We start from the raw sequence: 9,976 nt of genomic DNA on the forward strand, positions 1-9,976 counted from the left end.
CTGACATTAAGAATGAACTACGGGGCCTGGCAGTAGTGAGGGCCCAGCTTCATACCCTAAGTGTGCCCCTGTGCCTCAGATTATGAGCACTTTGGAGCACTTGAGAGTCCACATTGACAGTCAGATATGACCCAAGGCCCAAAGCAGGCCTGTCACCTCCTGGGGGGGGCAGGCAGACATTGTGCCACCTCGTGTGGAACCAAGTCAGCCAGTTGCAATGCACTGGATGTAGGCACACAGAGAAAATTTGGGTACAAAGAGCTCATCCTGAGCTGGTTTATCCTCTTTTCTCAGAAAAAAAGGCCCCTGGAGGGACCTAGCACCCGAAAGCCATTTCTGTTCCTCAGGCAGACGGCTGGCACCTGCTCCAGCCCCACAAGGCAACAAGGCCCCAGGTGCACAGGGCAGACAGGTCAAAATGGCTTGGACCCTGCAGTGGGTCTGATAAAAGCAGTCCTTGCAAACTTTGCCTCTCCATGTTGTACCCAACCACCACCAAACCTGTAGTTTCTTGGGAGGGATTAAAGGGAAAAAAAAAAAGTCATTTTCCTTGCAAACCAGGATTTGTGTCAGCCTTGAGAGTGTCTCCCCAAGCAAATCCTTATTTACCTAATGCATTAACTGGGAAGGAGCAAAAGTCACTTGTGTGGGTAAAGAAGAGATAAACTGCAATTTATCAGGGGGAGTTAGCATGTTTTCACAACTGAGGCCTCTGTTTACCAACTAAAATGTTGGAAATAAGATTTTATTGTTAGTATTATTATTTACTGAGGCCCGAGTATGCCCATCTTCACCATTTTGTGCTAGGAGAGGCTGAAAGTTTTAGCTGCTACAAAACAGCACAAGGTCTGCTTTTTGGATCCTTCCCCACTTTGTGGGTGCTGATCTCCCTGTCCTGGCGGGTGCTGGCCCCCAGGAAGCTGGGCAGTGGCTGCTGGGCACAACGTAAGCTCCTGTCCCCTCCAACAGGCCCTGAGGCAGGGCCTGGCTGTGCTCTCCTCTCCTCAGGCCAAGGCCAGGAGATTTTAGGGTGATGTGTTTGTGGGAAGAGCTGGTGGACATCATTAAGCACACAGAGCTGTAGGGATCACTGGAGAGGACCTGGTGCCACTGACACCCTCCATGTAGAGGAATTATCCAGGTTTGCATGTCCAGTTTAGGTTGGTGGTCCCAGAGACTTTGTGTTTCAGCTGGCTGTGGTGAGACAGCACGTGCAAGACTACTGCATGGAGGGAATGCCATTATTGGTATTCCACTTTTTAAAATAAGATCACATTCTACTCATTATGTCCAGTTCCCTTGACATCTAATACATGAAAACAGAAAGAACGGGATTTTTCATTTATTCAGTCACCCGGAGTAGATTCAGACATAGTTTCTAGATGCCCAGAGAACAAAGAAGCAAGACCTGTCCTTTGACTACATCAATGTCTACATTCCTTACTGCCAGAGGATTTCTCATTTATCTTCTCAAAGGCTGGTTAATTCCCTGTGCAGTGCTGTAGGACTCAACAGATACCCTACCAACCTTGAATCATTCTAAAATCTCTGCACAGCCATGCCCAGGGTCTGGATTTGTAGTTAAGATAAGAGACATTTAAAGTCACTGCGGTTCTGAAGCAAAACTTAAAAATATGAAGCCTGAAGCACAGGAACGCCCAGAAAGTCTATACAAGATTGCGGACAACCTGAAACGGTACCAAGAGATCAGCAGAGCCTGACCTTCCCTGTATCTTTCTGAGGCCTTGACGCAACACCAGAGGAGTGAGCCACTCCTCTGCTGATAGATTCAGCGGCCTCATCCTGCTACCATGCTTGCTCGGTGAGAAGCACAGGCAGGAAGGGGGATGGGACCACTGTGGAAAGTCTGACTGCAGCTGGGGATTGCTGAACAGAGCAATGTCTAACACAAACATCTCCCCACACTGCTTCCACTGCAGTTTCAGGTCACCTTACATCACAAAGCAAAGGTATGTCCTCTCCTGATTACCAGAATTCTTACCTATGTCCCAACAGTCCTTCTAACCCCTGCCTGAAGCCTCAGCCATTATTTAATTAGCTGTCAAATACGTCTGACCTGTTGTAGGTGTCTTGTAATGGCCCCGTAAGTCTCTTCAGAGTGCAGGACTTCCAATTAGAGCAGCCTGAGACGAGACAGAATGGGGAAAAGATAATGGAAATATCCACTGGAACTGGGAGGCGGTCCAAGCGGCAGGGCACGGTTACATGCAGCTCTGCAGCTGCTGCCACTTACGGAAATTATATGACAAAGAGCACAAGCTAATATTTATAGAGTACTTCACAGATAAGAGATTGTGATTATTAGGTTATCAGACTGCGCTGATAACTTCAATAGGAAGAACGAGATACTTCAAAGCAGTCTGAAGGAAAATAACTGAGCAGAGGAGAGAGAGTTCATGGAAACTTACTCCATTCAAAGCGAAACGCAATTTTCTTGATTTACGTTAAAGAAATGGTATAGCTCTCACTGAGCGAGACAAATGCAGCATCAATTCAACAGAATCCCTGGACCTGCTCAGAGCTGGGTCGGCGCTGGGCACAGACTCAGCACTTTGTCCTCTTGGGGCCTGCAGACCTCCAGGGATGGAGACTGCATGGGCTCCCCAGACAACCTGCTCCACTGCCCAACTGGCCATGCAGCACAAAGCCAGGACCTCCCTGGCTTTTACACTTAGCCAGATCTTGCGCAGACATTCCCTAGATCACCAACCTCCGAAGAGGCTGAGAAGCAGACGCTACCAGAATCCTCTTCTCAAGCCTTCCCGTGATAACAACGTTACCTGGTCAGCAGGCACGGCTCCCGTGTACTTTGCTATTATAAATTAAGCACGTTCAGTCGTAGATAAGCCATACTCACCGCCTTCAGTGTATTGGCTGAGTGCTTTCGCTGTGCTTCAGCTGTGAGTTTATATGTGCCCTGTGATAGCAAACGCCAATGAGCGGCAGTAGCGCGCTCTGTGGAGATGATGCTGATTGGGTCCTGCCCCACGCCTAATTATACCCAGCATCTGATTGCTCTCTGAGCGTAAGTGATTGGGACATTAAGCTGATAAGCAATTTATTGTATTTTAATTTATACTTATCTTCAGAAGTGCTCTCAGCCCATCCCCCAGCAATTTTGTGATCGTTTCAGAATGTGGTTTCTGCAATCTCATTTCGTGTCTCCAACTGTCCAGCTCTGGTCTATACCGGTATGTGCTTTGCTGAATCAGGCATAAGCAATGACAGAAACGACAATCCACGTTAGGTGCTGTCTGATATAGACTCCTCATGTCCTCCAGGAACCTGGGGTTAGTCTCAGCATAGCCTCCGGACCTCAACCTCTCTTTCTCACCCTAGCGTCTCACCCAACAGCTTTACTCTTAAGACAGATGAGAGCAGCAAATGTCTTCCACTCTGTGGTGATTCTCAAACACCAGCTGGGGCAATCATGACATTATTTGGATGCAGATTTCCTGGAAAAGGGAGAGCCCACAGGAATTCAGATCCCTCCTCTCCTCTCTCCTGCCAACCGCTTGGCCCTGCTCCCCCTCAACACAGTTGTGAAGGAAGCCTCACTGCTATTCAGACAGGCGAGCAAGAATAATATTTATTGGCACATTTATTCTGGAATCAAACCTCTCAAAGAGGTGATTATTGTAGGCATTAGCACAAGAATGACATTACCTTTGGTCTTTTTGCAATAAATGAAATCTCTGGAAAACATTGCCAGAGGTAATCCATTGTAGAAAAATCTTGTGGGCTATCTGATGTGACGCAGATCATGCAGATTCCTCATAAAGAAGCTGCAAATAACCCTAACCCTGGTAAGAGCTGTGTTTTCTGGGCACTGCAGTTACAGAATAACCCAGCCACTTCTCCCTGGCTACCTCCTGAAGCAGTATATGCTTGAGGTGAAGCCACATTAAAAAATAAAGTTCTTCATTTTAGTGACCAAACTGAAATAAAGGGAGACCTTGCCAGACTAAATTGAAGCAGAGATTTGGATGGGTGTTTGAAGGAAGAGAAGCTCATTTTGAAATAAAATACTTTGCTCAGAGATTTCTTTTTCAATTAAACATTTTCTTCAGAAAAGGTCTAAATGGCAAGTTTGGGGGTTTGAAAAAATCACACACCATCCTCTCCTTATTTTTGTTTTTGTAAGTTAAAAGCTATTAGCTAATAAGTCTGATGAGCACTCTCACCTTCACCACCACCATCCCCAGAAATACCATTTGGACCGACTCTAGTTTTCATCAAGTCACCTACCTCCAGCCTCCAGGTCTAGGTAGGGCATCGGCTCTTCAGCAAACTCCAGGCACATGGCTAGTAGAGCAGGCATGTACCCAGCCTGTTTTGCCCCAGGGAAACTGAGGATGGCAGGCATTTTGACATGTTTTTAATGCTTTGTCTGCACCTGAGTTAAGAACAGAGGAGGTACTTGTCTACAGAAGACTGGCAGGGGTCTGCACCGATGTCCCTGTTGTGTTTCCACACCACATAGACAGGCCAGGAACTTGACAGAGCGTGCGCACAATAAGAAGGTGTGGGTATTTAATCTTACCTTGCCGTTCTGCGGCGTTTGTGTTTAAGCATTATTAACTTGAAAAAACACAAGAGCTCATCACAAGCCTGAAGCTCTTTGTGCCACATCAACTTGCACTGCCCTGTGTTTCATCTGAATGGTCACACTGCAGCTTTTGCCCTGCAGGATCCCACTGTCTGGGTACAGAGGGGAGGCGTCTCTGTTTTCAAAGGACCGTCCTCCTGGCTCTTTGCAGAGGTAGTTTCATGGCAGTCACCTCAGCAGGGGTGGAAGGGACATAGCACTCAGGTTTTATTTTTGGGTGCTTGGGAGGAGAGAGCTTTTGTGGCCCCAGAACCTTAGGAGCCACCCAGTTACTATTTCTTACGAGGAGACTGGGGGGAATCAAAAGCACAACCCACTCTAAACACAGCGGGTTTCCCACCTTTCGCAGGCCAGACCACTGTGCTTGCCCATGGGGCCTGATCAGAGCATGCTCAAATACTGATGTGTCCAAAAGGCATCAGTCTCCCACATATTACACTGTGCATGGGCTACGGGGGCAGTATGCACACACAGGCCATTTGCCCTGTTTGTTTGGGTGTACGGACCCAGCTGGTTGCCACTAAAAGCAGAGGCTGCTTTCCAAAATCTGTGAGCTGGCAGGTGTGAAAGAAGAACACGCATCTGTTTGCTGAAAGGAGCTGTGAAGGATTGATAGTTAGTGAAGGAGCAGTGCACCCTGCAGCAGACACACCACTTGGCTTTGCTCCTAAATACATGGACTTTTCTTCAGGATAACGTGGGTCAACAGGTCACAACAGGTGACTTGGCTGCTCTCCTGATGGCCACACCACTGCTCAGGGCCTGCAGACTCTTCCCTCCCTTAACTCTTAATCTCCATCTCCACCACCAAGTGAGTTGACTACCACAGTGTTAGGCCCTGAGCAACATGGTGGCTGGACTTAGCCATGACGCATGGCTCTCCTCACACATCTCCTCCTTTGCAGGAGCCACAGTCTGAGCTGGCCTCGAGCCCGGCAGCCACCCAGGCCTGTCACAAAGACAGCTGAATCCCAGGTTGTCCCTGAAATGTGACTCAGCCACCTTGCACCGAGAGCCCTGGCTCTGGGGTCACTTATCCAGGGGCTGTAAAATAAAGGCCTCTGTGAACTTGAATGCTCTGTGTTGCTTTGGATCCTGTCATGGAAATTTGACCAGAGGGTGCTTCAGGCTAAAAGCTGTTCCCAGGTCACAGCCGGAGCCTCCTTCATGCCACCTTGCTGCTAACACAGCTTGCACAGTTTCATGCCTTGAAGCAAGGCACCCTGCCCTGTGCTGCCTGTGCTCCCTGAGGACAGGGCATGGCCTGCATGGCACTGCTGCGGGTGGCACCGGGACCTGTGCCTCCATGTCCTCATGCCCTTCCCTTGGAAGCAGGTGAAGCAGAAAGCCTGCCCACGACCTCCCTGTCAGGAGGAACCAGGCTCTGTGGGCTCTCCGTCCAGGCACAGCATCCCCAGGTCACTGGGCTGGGTTTGCTTGGCTCCATTTTCCCTTCACCATCTTCCCTGCCGTGTCGTCCATCCCCTCCCTGGCCTCTGAGGGGACAACCTGGGGCACCCAGCTGGAAATGGCAGCACTAAGGGACACTGCCTGAAGCCTTCTTGCACCTACAGCTTCACCAGCCCTGCAGCATCAGCCATCTGAGCTAATAGCCATCCCCAGAGGGCCAGGGCAGCTCCCCAGTTCACCCCAAGAGAAGCCCACCGCCTGCTCCCAGCAGAAATGCTGCCCCAGTGCTAACCAGTCCAGCTCTGCTTCGTTATCGCTTTGTTTCTCTGGGGAAGGCCAGGACAAAAAAAAAAAAAAAAAAAAAAAAAAAGCCTGGAAATCCTCCCACGGCCCTTTTACAGCCACCTCCCTCTCCAACGGCACGCTTCTGGTAAATCATTATAAATAAAGAGTGCCCTCGGGAATATTTCATGAGCAAAGCTCAGGCGGAGCTGGTTTTACCTTGCACTGGCAAAAGGTGGTGGCACCCCCATCAGCAACACGTATGTTGTCTTTTTTTTTTTTTTTTTTTCCCAAAGGGAATTTATTGCCTTCATAAGGTAGCTTTCCGGACTGAAGTCCTCCGGTTATCTCCAGAGCCAGAACAGCAGATTGTACCCAGTAATTTTCCCTGCATCTGTAAGCTGTGAGGAGGGGCATCTCCGCAGCTGGGGACGGCTCGCTGCTGGCAGTGCCATTAGGCAGCGCCTCAGCCAGCAGGAGATGCCTTCAAAACCCTGGTGTGCACGTCCCCCTTGTGCCTAGCCCTGGCTGCTTCTCTCCAAAACCACACTGCCTCAAAAATCCGACCACCTTGAATTTTTCACCTGGCTCAGCTCCCTTCTGGGGGCTGTGTCTGGGGCCGCAGCCCGGAGCGGGGCAGGAACGCCTTTAGCCTACTCCCGAGGTGGAACTTGATCCCGCGAGCTGCTGGCTGCTCTCCGTGCCCCGTTAGCCTTTGGCCTTTCTGCTGGAAGCCGTGTCTCGCAAAGGTGAGCCTGGGAGCTACGTTGGCCCTTTGCATATCAGGCTGCGATTATCACGACCCCGCTGTGCTTCTCTGCCGACTGCTGAAAGGTGAAGGTGAGGCAACGATCCGCAATCGGCATGGACAAGGACAGCATGTCGACTAATCATACGAGAGGGATGTGTAAGGAAAGTTTCCTGCATCAGTCACCTGCTGGGTCAGTCACCCCTCGCTGCTGGATCAGGAGCAGGAAGATAAAGCCGGAGATAAAGCGCTCCACATGGGAGGAGGCAGGTTAACAGTGCTCCCGTAAGAAAACCCATGAGCTAGCGTGGACTTCATCCTGCACTGCCCCAGCACCTGAGGCAGGCCCAGGAGGTCCTCCCTGCCCCTGTGTGATGGAATAAGGTGCCAGCGAGGCAGGCTGGCTGGGCCCTGAAGCTATTTGGAAGGGGCTGAGCAGGGACTGGCCCCACAAGGCACTGGGGACTGCAAACCAAGGCCTAAGAGCTTTACTCGCTTGCCTGAGCGCTACAGTGTGCCCTCACCCTGCTTTAACTTGAGCAGTTGCCAAGAGGGAGTGGAGCTGAGCAGCAGCATGCAGACACAGCTCTGAAACAGCCTAGTCAGCCCCACCGTTTTCCTGCAGATTAAGCCACAGAACAACTGTGTGCGTGTTACTTGCGTTCATGCACCTATTACCTTTCTAACCTCACTTCAGGTCCCTTTGTGTTGCCTTCTCCCAGATGCAGGCGAGTCCATACCCTTTGGATTCATTCACAGATACCGGTCCAACTGACTGCGCAGGCAGCTCTTCCTGTAGAAACTTCAGCAGTGGTATTTCAGACCTACCTCTTCATCTTTCTTGTATGATACAGAAAAAACAGGAGTGTAATAGAGCCATCCCTGAGAAGCAGCCCATGGCCTGGCTCACTGACAGTCCTGCAGCTCCCTGGGGACAGAAGAAGAGAGCTGCAGTCCATACACGAAGTGGGAGATCATCTGCAGCCAACAGAAAACTTCATCCAGTCTACAGCCTAATTAATATAGCTTCACCTTGAACTTCCATTAAAAATAAACCGAGTCATTCTGCAATCAAACAGCTTTTATTGAATTCTTTATATTGTATTGTGAAGGTTTGTGCAATAAATACAGCACGTAGTATTGATTTCTCCCAGCTCCTACAAGCATAAAAAGACTTCCCTTTCTCACAGGAGCGTGTTGACACTACGCAGGAGGAAAGGCTGCTGGACGACGGCGGCAACGCTAGGCAGCTCCTACCGGCGAGTGTGCTGTGTGAAATCCACAACGAAGTTTTCAGAAACCATTTATGGATGAGCTTGGTTGGCAGCTGAGAGGAACCCCAGCTATACGATGCTCTGGAGTCAGCCATAGCTTGTGGAAAAAGTGGGAAGTAATATTGGTCATTGCAACTCCAAGGTGATCCTTATGTTGTTGCCTGGTAACTTCTTGCAAAACGTACAGTTTTTACTGGGTAACGGTCTTCAGGTGAGGAAACAAAAGGATTTTCACAGAGCCAACACTGAAGCAAGAGGACTGATACTCTCTTACAGTGACACACAAACACAGCATAAATTGTTTATATAAATAACCATGTGCAAAATAGTTTTCAGGCTTACGGTCAGCATTTGCTTAACCAGTACAGGTAAACAGAAGATGCAGGCACCCATTTCAGGAAAACAAAAAATAAAAAAATACCGTAGTTCTGTTCAAGTTTTGGACTTTTACTTTGGGTTAAAGACCAAACAAGCAAACAGATGTCTTTCTTGGTCCTCACAGTATTTGAAACAGATGCGTCAAGCATTAATACAGCCCTACAACTGCTCACTAGGATCAATGTGACAGAACACTTCCAAGTATGCAGAAAAGCAGCACGCTCATGAACTTTCACATCACAGCCCCCTTCTCCTTGCTGTCATCATTCCTACTACAAGAAAGAGCTCTGGAAAGTTTTTCAGTCATTCAGTGACTCCAGCTATTTCCCCAGCTCCTCTGATCAAACAGGGCTGCTGCTCTCAGTAAGAGCAGCTGGTGACCACCATCTCCTTGGGTCAGTTTAGAATGGGAAACAGCTCCTGCTCCTAACCAACTGCACATGCAGAGCAGCTGGATTACTTCAGGTTACTCACTTGGATTGCTCCAGTGTCACATCCCTGCTTCCCCGCCGGCTCCAACCAACCCTTCCTTCTTAGTCAGCAATACCACCTGTTTTTCATGACATGGCAGAGATCAATTTATGAACAGCAAACTGAAATAGCAAGCCGAAATTGTCACACTTTTCTGTGCCATTAATCCTCTGCTTCCTCAACCCTGTCTTAGTAATCTTACTTCTTGGACTGCTCTTCTGAAAATAACTTGAGGAATCTCCTTCTACCCTTCTCATATTTCTTGCAATTCAGTTAGGCTGGGACATGGAGTTTTGAGAGGGACAAAAAGAAAAGGGAAAAAATCCTGAAGTGTCTCTCCCCACAGCCAAGATCAGATGGAAAAACGTGTGGAAAAAAAAACAAAACAGATAAAACACAAAGCCAACTTTTAAGAGCAACAGTAATGGCAAAATTTAGCAGCAGTGACAGCTACAACTGTAGCAAACACTTCAGTTAGCAGCATCTCGTGAAGGCACAACATGTATAGATATGTATGAAAATATATCTGACAACAGTATTTGAAGTAATTGGGAAAGGAGTTCAGAAGTTTGGCTGAAATAGTAATACCTACAGGGACACAACTGACCATTTACACACTGTCTATGCTAAGATGATTTAATAAGCAGATGATTTAAAAACCGCTAAAAGAAGAACCATGCCCTTAACTGTGCTAAATTATTTATTACCCCCTGGGGAGGTAGCTCAAAAATACAGTTTGAAAGATGACTTCTTACAGCCATCACTGACAGAGTGTAAGGCAGA

The sequence above is a fragment of the Aythya fuligula genome, chromosome 1 (genome assembly GCF_009819795.1).
Source record: "Aythya fuligula isolate bAytFul2 chromosome 1, bAytFul2.pri, whole genome shotgun sequence".
Classification (NCBI taxonomy): Eukaryota; Metazoa; Chordata; class Aves; order Anseriformes; family Anatidae; genus Aythya; species Aythya fuligula.